Raw genomic sequence first — 15,053 nt, forward strand, 5'->3', positions numbered from 1 at the left:
CATCAGTGGAGCTAAGGAAAGGAACAATAGAATATTTTAGAGCCTGTCTCAAAAAACAAGATAGTGAGGCAATTTTGTCTTATGAACTTGAACTGCATGAAGCCTCACTTAAATAAATGCATAACATTAGCAACCGTGAAGTCTATTTAGACAAAATGGCTAGATCTGCCTCAAACAATATACCCCTAGCATCTAGAGGTCTGTGGGGAGATATTTTCTGCGTCCATTGGCTGTCAAACTGGTTGAAAATTCCAATTAGGCTTTGGTCCAAAACAAAGATGTGAGTGTATTTGCACTTCAATTCAAGTATTACAACAAATACTTGTGACATGCTGTTCCATGACAAGGACCCTTTGAATGGGCACTTCGAGCCTTTGGTTCATAGGCAGCCTACAATTCGTTGTACCTTCCAACAACAAGCCGATACCTCAAAGAACAATATCGAACCACAGCCTGAGACAAAATGTCAATCAATCAAAGCTAAATTACACGCACCTTGTCACTTAAACAAGCATGTGCTTAAGGACATTGCTCAGAAGAATCAGAAAAGGCAAAACATAGGCATTCAATACAACAGAAGTACAATGGAACAACAAGTAGTTCTAGACAACACAGAAGATGTTTGTGACACACCTATGTCTGATAAACACAAGTTGCAATTGGTATTTCAAAGGCATGACTTATTTCGTGTCTACAATTTCTCATATCTAATTGGAGACTGTTTATTCGATAGTTTAGAACTTTTGCTAGATTTCCGATACACATCAGTGGAGCTAAGGAAAGGAACAATAGCAGGGAAAATTTTAAGAACCTCCCCTAAATTTATAAATATAATAAATGGGCGAATCTCCATGGTATATAGGAAAAATGGAAGGCAATTTTATCAATAATATAATATGTATATATAATTTTTTGGCGAATCTCTCACCAGGCATGGCGAATATTTTACTCAATTATAAAATCTTGTAAGATCTTGGCGAGTCTTTCACTAAATAATAAAACTTTATAAAGTCCTAGTGAATCTTACATAGGCTACATGCTGGTTTAATTCCCCCATTTAAATAGGCTACATTATATGTGAATACCATGTGTCATTTTGGTGAATACCATGGGTCAATACCATGTGCCATTTTTATTTTTATTAATTCTAATATTAGGGTTAATAATGGCTTTTTGCATGGTATTAATAACAATCTAGTCCATGGTATTTGTCCCATAGTATTTTGGCCATAGGTTTCACCTAAATATAACCCATTTTTTGAGTGTTCGTAAATATAAGGTGACTTATGGAGTAAATATAAAAAAATGTTTTATTTGTTTACCATACCTCTCGTTTATTTATATTTTTTATTAATTTACCATACATCTTTTACAAATATGGTATTTGGCCCATAGGATTCACTTAAATAAAACCTCTTTCTTGATAGAATGAGAGTTATGGTTATGGGTTTTATTTATTTACGATAAGTCTAGTTTATTTATATTTTTATCTATTTACCATACCTTTTGAGTAAGTATAAGACGTTTTATTTATTTACCATACCTCCACTTTACTTATATTTTTATTTGTTTACACCCTTACATGTATATAAGGTGACTTATGGAGTAAATATAAAAAATGTTTTATTTATTTACCATACCTCTCATTTATTTATATTTTTATTAATTTACCATACCTCTTTTATAAATATGGTATTTGGCCCCAGGATAGGATTACTTATAAAACCTATTCTTGAAAATGGGCGAATGGATTCACTTAAATAAAACCTATTCTTGAAAATGGGCGAATGGAAGGTTGTAAGTCCTAATTTCAAGGGCTAAATTTACCTTTTTTACCCTCTCCCTTAAAATAAGGTGGCATATTTGAGGTGATTTGTAAAAATGTACTATGATACAAAATATTCGCCCACTAAAAATTTAAAACCCCTTAATTTCGCCAAAGGGCAAACATTCGCCCCTAAAATTATCCTTGAACAATAGAATATTTTAGAAAATGTCTCAAAAAACAAGATAGTGAGGCAATTTGGTCTTATGAACATGAACTGCATGAAGCCTCACTGAAAGAAATGCATAACATTAGAAACCATGAAATCTATTTAGACAAAATGGCTAAATCTGCCTCAAACAATATACCCCCAGCATTTAGAGGTCTATGGGGAGATATTTTCTGCATCCATTGGCTGTCAAACTAGTTGAAAATTCCAATTATGGTTTGGTCCAAAACAAAGATGAGACTGTATTTGCACTTCAATTCAGGTATTACAACAAATACTCGTGACATACTGTTCCATGACGATGATCCTTTGAATGGGCACTTCGAGCCTTTGGTTCATAGGCAGCCTACAATTGGTTGTACCTTCCAACAACAAGCCGATACCTCAAAGAACAATATTGAACCACAACCTGAGACAAAATGTCAACCAATTGAAGCTAAATTCAAACCACCTTGTCACTTAAACAAGCATGTGCTTAAGGACATTGCTCAGGAAAATCCGAAAAGGCAAAACATAGGCATTCAATATAACAGAAGTACAATGGAACAACAAGTAATTCTAAACAACACAGAAGATATTTGTGACACACCGCACACAAAATATGTTAGTGACACACGGAGGTTCCGATTGCTTAGAAACTTGAAAGAACATATTAGAACCAACAGACAAACAGAAATTGTAACTTCTTGTCGATCAGACAAACAATCAAAAAGTCTATCTTTGCGTTTGCTTAAAGGCATCATTCGGGAAAAATTGAAAACACAGAAAATAAGACTTGCCTTCAACACAACAATAATGAAACAAGAAATAGTCATAGAAAACATGGACTACAGCCCATCTGCAGGAAGATCAACGAATCTATCAGCGCGATCAACGAACCAAGTAAAATTCGAGACACTGAGATTTCGATCACTTAGAAACTTGAAAAAACAAATTAGAAGCAACGCACAAACGGGAATTGTAATCCCTTGCTCATTAGGCAAAGAGACAAAAAGCTTATCTTTGCATTTGCTTAAAGGCATTATCCGGACAAAATCGAAAACGGAGAAAATAAGACTTGCATTCAACACAGCAACAATGAAACAAGAAATAGTCATAGAAAACATGGACTACAATCGATTTGCAACAACATCAAAGGATCGTTCAGCACAATCAAAGAAATCAGGAGAATCCGACCTCTCGATTCAATCAAGATCAATGAACAAATTACCAGAATTATCAAAGTTTGATCAAATATATCAAAGACAAGTAAATGACACACCTATTTTCAATTGTTCATCATGTGAAACAACTTTTTTCAAAAGAGACATCTGCTTTGTGAAACAAGAATGTCAAGCAAAACAAAATAAGATTAGGAAACTATCAACTAGTTTCGAGAATGTTAAATCTCGTGTTGAAAATTGCTACATTTGTAAACATTGCAAAAAAGCAATTGAACATGAAACAATTGCTAAATATGCAGTCCCTGAACACATAAGAAGAAACAATGGCACTAGAACACTGAGAGACCTCACTGAACTAGAGGAAAGACTAGTCGCATTAAGATTGCCCTTCTCGCAAATAAAAGAAATGGGCCATCGACATAAGAAGTCGCAACTGGGCTTCACTGAAGGAGTCATCAATGTCCCCACTAACATTTCCAGCATCCAATCTGCATTGCCTCGAACTATAAAAGACACTGACACGGTTGTCGTTGTTCTCAAAAAGAGTTTAAGATTCAAAAGTGCTTATGCATTTGGTCGAGTTCGAGTTCACAAAGTGATGAAAGCATTAAAACAATTATGCAAAACGATGCTTTACAAGCTCGAGAACGTTACCATAAATGACAATTAGAAAGAGGCATTCCTACAAAACCAAGAAGCTTATGAAAGTTCAAGTGACGCTGAAGATAGCGAACACGATAACCAAGACAACGATGAATCAACGACAAAAACATTGGTCCATGGATTCATTGATGCACACACCGTCCATGACCTTGTAAATAAACAAATTAACATTGCACCTGCTGCTGGATACATGCCATTAGGAATCTTCAAAGATAAGTACTCAGAAGAAATGAGTTTCCCATCGCTTTTCTATGGCAACAAACGCCCAGCTGACATCTCCAAAAACTTTACATATCAAAAGATTTGCCACTGGGAAGTGCTGCATAAAAGCCATGATTTTGCTTATCATACTACAAACCTGTTCTATAAAGCAATTCGCATTATCATAAATCAGGTGTTGAATACAATGTGGATTAGAATTAGAAAAGGGCAGTTGAAAGGTAGAAAACTAGTTGCAAAAGACGTTAAGTCAAAACCAAACCTAGATCGTATTTTAAATTCTGACATTGGGTACATGGACCTAAAAACAATTCGTACCTCACCTGACTACCACCAGCAAATACGGAACAAACTCTATGCAATGATACGACAACTAGGGCCGCCCACTTTCTTTGTTTCGTTTAGCAGTGCAGAGCATCTTTGGGATCCTTTAATGCATGCATTGAGACACATAAAACAAAACACTAGAAGACCAAACACAGGTGAACTTGATGAAAATGAACCTAGCTCATTAATAAGAAACGACCCTGTTACTTGTGTACGTTACTATAGATCTAGGAGGGATGCATTACATCAATTGATATCTCATGATCACAAGTATTATGGAGAGCTCACTGACCACTTCTATGTAACTGAATTCCAAAACCGGGGCAGTGAACATGAACATGTCTTACTATGGATAAAATCTGCACCAATCTATGGTCAAAATACAAATATTGAAGTCGAAGAATTCGTTGACAATTACTTGTCAACTAATTCACTGTTACTTGCAAGTGAACTTAGAGTTCTACAACACCATTGTCACACAAAAAGTTGTAGGAAGCGTGCAAATTCTAATTTCAGATTTAATTTCCCAGTACCACCAATGAAAGTAACAAAAATACTTGAGCCTCTTGAATTCGATAGTGATAAAACAAAAGCACATGCAAAGCTAATCTTCGAAGCAATAAACAACACAAGATACAGTGAGAATGATACATTTGATAGCTCTTTAGCCAACCTTGGACTAGTACACAATGAATACATACATGCTATCCAATGTACACTAAATCGAACAACACTCTTATTGCAAAGGAACCCAATTGACACCTGGACAAACAACTTCGCTAACATATTCCAGGAATTTGGATTGCAAACACTGATTCCCAATTTGTACTTGATTCATATGCAACTGCAATGTATTGCAGTTCTTATATGACAAAAGAAGATAAAACACTCACAAGAACATTTAAAAACATACGCGACAATCATGTGAAAACAAAATCTGATATCCTAGATACCATTAGTTCTTTAGGGAAAGCTTTCGTCAACTTGCAACAAATGTCTGCACAACAAGCAGTGCATATTGTGTTATCGCTCCCACTAAACTCCAGTTCACGGAAATGTGTATTTATTAACACATCTCCTGTCGATGATCGTGCATTTGTTCTTAAAAGACAAAAATATATGCAGAAGGAAGCATATGACTCAGAAGACATAATGTGCCCATCAATTACTGACTACTATGCTCTCCGACCTACTGCTATTGAACATGTCTGCTTAGCAGAATTTGCATCTAGCTATACAAAGAAAGGACAAGAACGCAGAAAATCAAGTAGACCATGTGTCATTCGATCTGTTAGATATAACAAATACAAGGACATTGAAAATCATTGTAGAGAGCAATTGATGTTATACTATCCTTATCGAGGAAGTGAAACTGCAATTAAGCAAAATCACACAAGTTGGCAAGCTGCATATGTTGCAGTCGAAGAAATAGTCAAGCAAAATGAACAAAAGTTCAAATTTGCTACAACAACTACATGGGGTGACATAGATGACGCAATGCACACAGTAGAAACAGAAACTGGAGAAATATTTGACATAGATAGTTTGAAATCAAATGAAACAGAAACTATAACATTTAACAAATCGATAGATGACAAATATGAAAACTACGACTTCCAAAATGACTTGGGACATTTGCAAGATAGCAAAAAGTTTGCTTTACCATCTACAAGGCCATATGAAATCGTGAAACAACCACGTATACTTGAAGACGTAGAGTACTATGAATTAATGTGACAATTAAACACCGAACAAGCAAGCATAGTTACTGATGTTATAACAAGGAAATTGTACAGACCAGACGAGCTAATCTACCTGTTATTAACAGGAGGTGCAGGAACAGGCAAGACACACACAGCCAAGGCAATCTTCCAATCCTTATTACGCATACACAATGTGGCATTGCCTTATAACCCATCACAACTAATAGGAATAATCGCTCCATACACGGGCAAAGCTGCCTTCAATGCTGGTGGTGTCACATTGCATTCTGCATTCTATTTGCCCTTTAACAAAGCAGATTGCCCCTCACTAAACAATGAAAAATTGGACACATTATCAAAGAATTTCCAACAATTGTGAGTCCTCCTCATAGATGAGGCATCGCTCGTTGGTGCAACAACACTATATCAAATTGATAAGCGCCTGCGACAAATCTTACACACACCAACTTCATACTTTGGCAATGTTGACACGATATTCTCGGCGATCTTTACCAGGCAAACCCAGTCAGAGACTCCCTGATCTTTGAAAACCCAAAAATCAACAAAAACACAATTCCATATGACTTTTGGCCAGAGAAAATAAAATGTTATCAACTGCACACAGCCATTCGCCAAAAAGACCCATTGTTCATTGATGTACTAAATAGGATGAGATTAAACATGCAAACAGATGAAGATATTGCTTATGTAAACAACAACTGCTATAGGGTCCCACCTTCAAGCCCAGTTTTCCCACACATTTTCTATCTCAACAAAGATGTCCATATTCACAATGTGAAAATGCTTTCCCTAACAAAGGGGGAACAAATAATGCTCGTTGCAATTGACAACTACGAGCTTCCTGGGTCGAGTTATTTTGCTTTTGATAAAACAATCTCACTGCCATCAACAATTACAGTTAAACAGAACATGTTAGTTGAACTATATGCAGGAAATTACAATACAAACGATGGATTAGTAAATGGTGCTGAAGGGATTTTCAAATCCTATTCATCTAATAACAACAGGCCTGACATTGTCTGGATAGAATTTTCAGACCCAGAAATTGGGAAACAACAAAGAAGCAACTTCAAACAACTATACGACATAAATATAATGCCAAATTGGACACCAATCTTTCGAATAGCAAAATCGCTAGCAATGTCTTGGAACAAATTACAAATTACAATTCGAAAACAATTTCCAATCCAATTAGCCTGTGCCCGGACAATACACCGGACACAAGGGTTGACATTGGATCAACTTGCATTTGACCCAACTGGTGTCACAAAACATGGTCTAGTCTACACTGCATTATCACGTGTTCGAACTATTGACTCACTATACTTGATTAACAAATTGACACAACAAAACTTCCATGTCAAAAACAAAATAATCAATGAGATGGCACGGCTAGAAACAACTGGTGCATGGAAACTAGAATTCGCAAAGAAGAAATCCGTTAACAAGGATGTTTTATCGATTGCAAGCCTGAACACACGTAGTCTACGTGCACATCTTAGTGATGTGATTCATCACAATGACTTAATGGACAACATGATTCTATGTTTTCAAGAAACTCATTTGTACACTCCACCAGTAGTCAAAGAATTCTTATCATTCAATTTTGCGGCTGCACATTCTACACATGGAGTTCTTACTTGCATAAACAAAAAAATACCTATTAGAGCAAGAAAGACATTTTGCAAGAACAAAACAGAGCTTACCCTAATTGACATGTACTTCCAACGACCAATTTGTTTAATGAACATTTATGCAGCACCATTTGAACAAGTATCCACAATAATGCAAATAATTCAGGAAGCAAAGTCGCAAACTACATATACTGACTGTGTTTTTTTAGTTGTTGGTGATTTGAACATTGACATACAACAAGAAACAGCTCGTAGCAAACTCTTTGTACAATTTATGGAAATGGAAACCTTACATGAAATAACAAGCAAACTATCTCCGCACCGAAACACAGTAATAGACCATATCTGGACAACTTTGCCTATGAAACAGTGTGAGATAAATGTAACATGGGCTTATTGGTCTGATCACAGCATATTCTATGCGCTATTACAGCTCTAATGACCCTTGGAACAAATCAATTTTAGCCTGTAGCAAAATCAAAGTAGCATTGATACACAAGTTTCTCTACAATTTGCTAAACTTCATATTCAAGGAAACTTCATATTTCCCTGTTCAAACAAACGCTGTGTTATCCGAGCAATATCAATCTCCAATGGCCATACTGAAAGTCTATTTCTTGTAGCTCCCTTGCAACACTCTGCGTTAACTGATCTAGGTATGTAACGACACATAGAATAATGTTATGCACAGATTTATTATTACATGGAACACATTTTGCTTGTAGACCTAATAGAGTACATATTTATTATTACATGGAACAAGTTTTGCTTGTAGACCTAAGAGCTTGTACTCGTGTTGTACAGATAACTAATAAGAAAACACAGCACGAAGAAGTAACTCCTCCAGAGCCTTGCTGCCTTTCAGATCAGAGACTGGTAAACAGATAATTAATATGAAAAGACAGCACGAAGAAGTACCTGCTCCAGAGACATGCTCCCTCTCAGAGACTTGTGATGTCTCAGAAACTGCTAAAAAGTAACTAAAAAACCTTCAAATCTATTCTTACAAGTTTTGTAGTACAAACACAATGTTAATTCAGATTCTTCAATATTGTTGTACAGGCAGAAACATGAAAGTACATCAAATTTTGTAGTACAAACATAATGTTAATTCAGATTCTTTAATATTGTTCTATAGGCAGAAACAAGAAAGTACATCTGAGATAGCAGCCAAGCATCAACTATGCAGAACAATCACAATACAGGAGTTAAAAGGGCTGAAAATGGGAACAACTTTTCACAGCCAGGTTCTAGTAATATACAAAACACTGGTCGACGAAGCCCATGGAATTGAATTGTTACGTGCTGACCTGGTGGACAGCAGAGGGCATATGACAATTACGCTAAATGTGCCACACAGCCTGATTGCTGCTACTGAAGCGAAACTTGTAGTGGGCCAGGGAATCTGTATTACAGATTTCAAGGTCTCTGCCAAGACAGTTTACGACCATGGAGACTGTCCGTGTATACTTGTTTTGCATGGGAAGAGCATCTTGGAACCAATTCCACCTATCTGTATGGAATACAGATTTGTTCCCACGACGACTATTAACTAGCTCACCAGCACAACAGCTGCGTTTGCAATCGGCACAGTTGCCGGCCTTGTAACAGCAGTGAAAGAAATAGCTGGTCAATATGTCCTAACTATCAAGGACGGCCCAGCTCAAAAAGACAAAGCCACGGTATACACAAATTCAACCATTTATTCTTTTTAACATTTAAATCATCTATACATTTTAAGTAACCGTTTACTTAAAAGCAATTACATTTAACACTAGTACATTTTGCAACACAGGTGCATCTTTTTAGTACATTTAAGCCAATTTTCAAATCCATACAACAACAAATTTCGAAACAAGAAGCACCAATGGTGCTGTTTCGAAATGTTGCCCGCAAAGACCGTGCGTCATTACGCACTTGCAAATCTACATTCATTACAGCCGTTACTTCAGACAGGGTACTTGCAGACCTGAGAAAACTACCTGCCTCAACAACAAAGGTCCTCTCATACTCCACAAAATATATATTATAAATCTTTATTTCCTGTTCTCCTAAATTACGCACGTTCATTTAACATCCTCTTAGCATTTTTATTACAATATCTAACGCTAGGCTTGTACTGAAACATGGACCAGGTTAAAGGAATGCTGACTATAGCAAACATACATGCAGAACCATTTGTTATAATCTGTAACAATTTCTCTCTGCTCGCTGATACATTTGGAACAGTTATCATGGACCAACTTAATTGTTCCACATGCAAACAGCTAACTACATATCGACGCAGTTTGCAATTGAATTGCACAATCCAAACAGAGGCAAATGTTCAATAAAATGCATCCTAAAGGACAGTTTACTACTCGAATTGTGTCCATCCTTAACAGGACTGACGTATGAAAAATATCTCGAAGACGTTGGCGACGTTACATACAGTTTGCGAGATTTCCATGTACACAGCAGCTTCCTGTTGGATAGTTCGGATGTCATTGTCCATACAGATTGACACATTTTATCCTCTGTAGGATGTGACTTTCTCTGGTATACGAGTTCATATCTGCTGGAAACTTGGAATACCATCTTCATGGTATTGTTATATCTGTCTTTATTATTATTTGAACATAAGAACTCTTCTTCTGGGCATTTTAGTTTATGTTGGGCTGAAAATAAACAACTCTGATGAATGTTTTGATGGTTCGGATTACCATCTTCATGCTACTGTTATACCTCTAGTTACTCTTCCTTTGGGCATTTATTTTCTACTGGAATGAAAAGAAAGAAAGCTCCTTATTGTTTAACGGCAGAAGTTTGTCGCGGGCTACTAATATTTTGAACTCTTGTATCAGTTGAATTGAGTTAATATCCACTTGAAACATTTCTTTTACTACTGTTTGATCTGAATGACTATGCTGACTGCTTTCTATCAAATATTTTGGAGAGGCCTGAATGAAGGCTATGAATTTCAATTAGATTAGCAAAGAGTTTTGACCTTAAGGTTCAAGGTTGGGTACTTAATACCAGCTACATTTTCTGTCATATACCTCTTATGTATCCTTTAGTTCAATCATTGAAGTACAGTATCCAGTACTAATGGTAAAACCCCTCTCTTATTCGTATTCAACGCCTATTTATTACATCTGCTCAACACACATGAGAGGCACTATGTTGGTCAAGCGGGTCTGTTGATCAACCCGCTCATTAGACAGTTTTGACCCAATCCAAACACTGGTTAATGCCTATCATGGGCAGCAGTACTGAACATAAAGGTATGCCATGAAAGCATTGGCCAATTAATTCTTGTCTTCTTGATACAAACAGCTCACATATTGTTGTAGTTCCTTTGCTCTATGTATTTTCTGGTACACTGTGTCAATAATTGTAACACTGTAGTGAGCAGAATGAATAGTCCAATTCAATATACAGCAATTCATACAATCCAATCTTCAAAACCTGAGCTTGACAGAACAATGTATGTATAGATTAACCAAAATTCAAGAGTGTAAGCTTGTTCAGAGTTAACTTCAGGGCAGATTTTAATCATAAAATGAATTCTACAGAACTGAAATCAATCCAGAGCTATCCTTTAGCTCCTTCTTTGCTCAGGATCTGCTGACATAGGAGCCACAATTCCCTTCCTTTTCATCACTGTTCTGCCTCACGTCAGCTACAGAAGCCGGAACCTGTGAGGGCTTTTACAAAGTATCACCGGAGGGTTAACATGCTGATAACGCCTGCACTCTATGAAGCACATAATGTTTTTAAGGGATCAAAGATTTTCAACTTATGGACCTTAGTACATGCTTAGCCATTTTTCTAATCTCATTTTGTTATTGGTGGATTGAACTGATGGTATTACTTACTAATTTTGATATAAACAAGATATCCTTCTCGTATGACTGAACCATTGCGTGAAGTGAAATCCCCTTTTTATGATTTAGTAAAAATATTATGTACCCCAAGGTTTAATCATAATTTTCCGCTCCCTCTATTTTCACAGAGGGCAGTGCATATTACACCATCCATGGCAAATGAACTGATTCAGGTAGTGCTTTTGATATTGCCAGAAAGGTTCACAGGTTTTTCTGCCAGCTACGTTTCTGTTTGAGATGTTGCCACTTTGAAGCTTTGTGCTGATTGACATTTTGAACTCTTCCCTGATTCAGATCCTTAAGACAGAAGGAGTTGAGTTTGTTGTTGCACCTTATGAAGCAGATGCTCAACTGGCTTACTTGTCTAGGTTGGAGCCAGAGAAAGGTGGAATAGTAGCTGTTATGTCATGATATCATCTCTATATAGAGAATACGTGTTTTATATGAGCAATGAGTTTGGTTGAAACATACTAGTATCTTGAACCAGCCATAGCCCACGGAGGTGAGGTAAGCTAGAAAATCTCTTGTTATACCTCCCTGTTCATAGCTATATAGCTATGTGTCATTAAGGTATGTGCTGCTTGCTGCCTGTTTCTACCTATCACCTATAAGGAATCCATAATCATAATGCATCATAAGTAATGAATGTCCAATATGAGCTTATAACCAGTGCTATCCTATCTTGTCACGATTATTGTCTAATTAAATCAATGGATATAGCTCCTGTATCATCTCTTCTCATGTAACCATATCTAATTACGTGAATCAAGTCACTTGGTTAAGTTATCATATTCATTTACATTACTGTGACCTTATCCTGTATGTCGTATAAGTTAATCAATGGCATTCATAGTGACATGTAACTAGTTGTAGTAGGGTTAAGCTTCTGTATCATGCTTATCTATCCGTATCAAGCTTACTGAATGCGAATAGAACTCATATCATGTATTTATTAGGAAGATACAACTATAAACATAATTTGTGATGTCCATATGAGAGTTTTAGTTTGGATTTTTTTGTTCAACTTGCACTGTATGTATGATGCAATCAGTTTAATCTTTTGCACTAGGGCTGCAGGCAGCACTTGTTAAGGAACCGGGTGTATCTGTCAACCATGTTGTGTGGAGTCCAGATGGCAATTTGTTTGGTAAGAAGTTACATGTTGAAAGGTGTTGCACAAGAATTGTGTCTTTTCCAGCTTTACATTGTTTTTGCACATGCAGTTAAATTGATTTGTGTTACTTTTATTATCCCTTGATGTCAACAGGGGTTGCCTATTCAAAGCACATAGTGCATACTTACACCTATAATGGTGGTGGAGATGTACGACAGCACTTGGAGGTATTTGATCAATAATTTTACTTTTCTTTCCCAGAGTAATAGCTTCCAGTATAGAGTAAGCAACAAGGACATGAAACCTGTTGCTTAATGAGTATACTAGCTATAAGCATGAATGAAGTCACTTGGTTAAGCTATCATATTCATTTACATTACTGTGACCTTATCCTGTATGTCGTATAAGTTAATCAATGGCATTCATAGTGACATGTAACTAGCTGTAGTAGGGTTAATATCAAGCTTACTGAATGCGAATAGAACTCATATCATGTATTTATTAGGAAGATACAGCTATAAACATAATTTGTGATGTCCATATGAGAGTTTTAGTTTGGATTTTTTGTTCAACTTGCACTGTATGTATGATGAAATCAGTTTAATCTTTTGCACTGGGGCTGCAGGCAGCACTTGTTAAGGAACCGGGTGTATCTGTCAACCGTGTTGTGTGGAGTCCAGATGGCAATTTGTTTGGTAAGAAGTTACATGTTGAAAGCTGTTGCACAAGCATTGTGTCTTTTCCAGCTTTACATTGTTTTTGCACATGCAGTTAAATTGATTTGTGTTACTTTTATTATCCCTTGATGTCAACAGGGGTTGCCTATTCAAAGCACATAGTGCATACTTACACCTATAATGGTGGTGGAGATGTACGACAGCACTTGGAGGTATTTGATCAATAATTTTACTTTTCTTTCCCAGAGTAATAGCTTCCAGTATAGAGTAAGCAACAAGGACATGAAACCTGTTGCTTAATGAGTATACTAGGTATAAGCATATTGAACTAAACCCATTGAATACACCAATCTCTAGTCATAAGTTTCAACAAGGTTAAGCTTACTTGCCTAATTGATTCAACTTCATTATTCCAGCTATGTTGTGTACTAATGGTAAAGGTATATGAACCAAACCCATTAGACTAATACGGGGTCATAAGCTACTAATAGCTTTGAATAGGGTACCGTATTCTACCTAATGAATAAGTTTACATTATCTCTAATATGGAATGACTTACTTATGCTTACAGATCCTGCTTAATATAGGTAAATACGCATACTTAACATATGAGCTATACAGGTATGATAAAGACTAGGTTTCTGACAGTTTGTATCCCTAAGTTCAGCTGATGTGGGACAAAAGTATAACTCGTACTGTTTTGGCGGTTACTCTGCCTTCGTTTTGTAATCTTGGCTCTTGTCTTGATGTTAGAGAATACAGCTAGCTTCGACCTCTTCTATAACAGCAGCATATTTAATCTACCGCCACAGACTCAAAGGGGCACCTAATTTCGCATTTACTACTGCCGCCACATCCATCATTCCATATGCCATTTTCTCCCCATGTCAGATCGATCACCTAATTGCACCGATCGCTCTACCACCAAGATTGCCCGATGTCAGATACATCACCTAATTTCGCATTTCCTTCTGCCGCCACATACATCATTCCATATGCCATTTGCTCCCCGTGTCATATCGACCACTTAATTGCACCGATTGCTCACCTGCTCCATCCGAGCCTCAAGTATTTTAGCTCCATTCACACTTAAAACCACCTTACAAACACGTTGAACTTTTGTATTAATTGGCCTCTTCTGCACCTGGATATTCACATACACCTCCCCGCTTCACATAACATGGAATCCATTAGCATAAGCCAACTTACTGAACTCACAACATTGTTTCTCTTAGCACTTATTCTCACGACTCTTCTGATTATTGACATCGTAAAAGTCGAAAGACAAAGAAAAAAGAAACCAAAAAAATAATAACATTTCTTTTGCATTATCTTACGCATTGTCTTATTTCCCCGCTTCCTTCTCTGTTACAGGTGTACGACGGATGCTTCAAATATGCATTTGGGTCCGCCATGGTGCTGCAACTCGCATCTTTTATGCTTATCGTCTCTGCTCGACTGCGGCACTAATGTCCTAATTGTTAGCATTCGTGCTTGTCTTGTATTCTTCACATGTTACAGTTTGTCATAAGAAATGCTTATTTTCAAGGTCAAATGTAAGCTTCACGGAGGTTTTCAATAATATTCAGATCTTTGGTATATAGTGCTCATGTCACTATTTCTATTGCAGTTGTGTCATTTTGGGCTAGCAACATAAACTGGTGTATCTTGA

General features: G+C 36.7%; 1 long non-coding RNA gene across 1 annotated transcript; it reads left to right on the forward strand.

The window, feature by feature from the left end:
- Positions 1–12,687: 12,687 nt before the first annotated feature.
- On the forward strand, positions 12,688–14,823 carry LOC149203195 (uncharacterized). Its single transcript, XR_016253609.1, has 5 exons — positions 12,688–12,737; positions 12,858–12,931; positions 13,330–13,399; positions 13,520–13,593; positions 14,756–14,823. It is a non-coding gene; the product is annotated as an uncharacterized LOC149203195 (long non-coding RNA).
- The last annotated feature ends 230 nt before the right edge of the window (positions 14,824–15,053 follow it).

This window comes from Pinus tabuliformis, chromosome 2_1, assembly GCF_031772625.1.
Source record: "Pinus tabuliformis cultivar Carrire ecotype Pingquan chromosome 2_1, CPIR1, whole genome shotgun sequence".
Lineage (NCBI taxonomy): Eukaryota > Viridiplantae > Streptophyta > Pinopsida > Pinales > Pinaceae > Pinus > Pinus tabuliformis.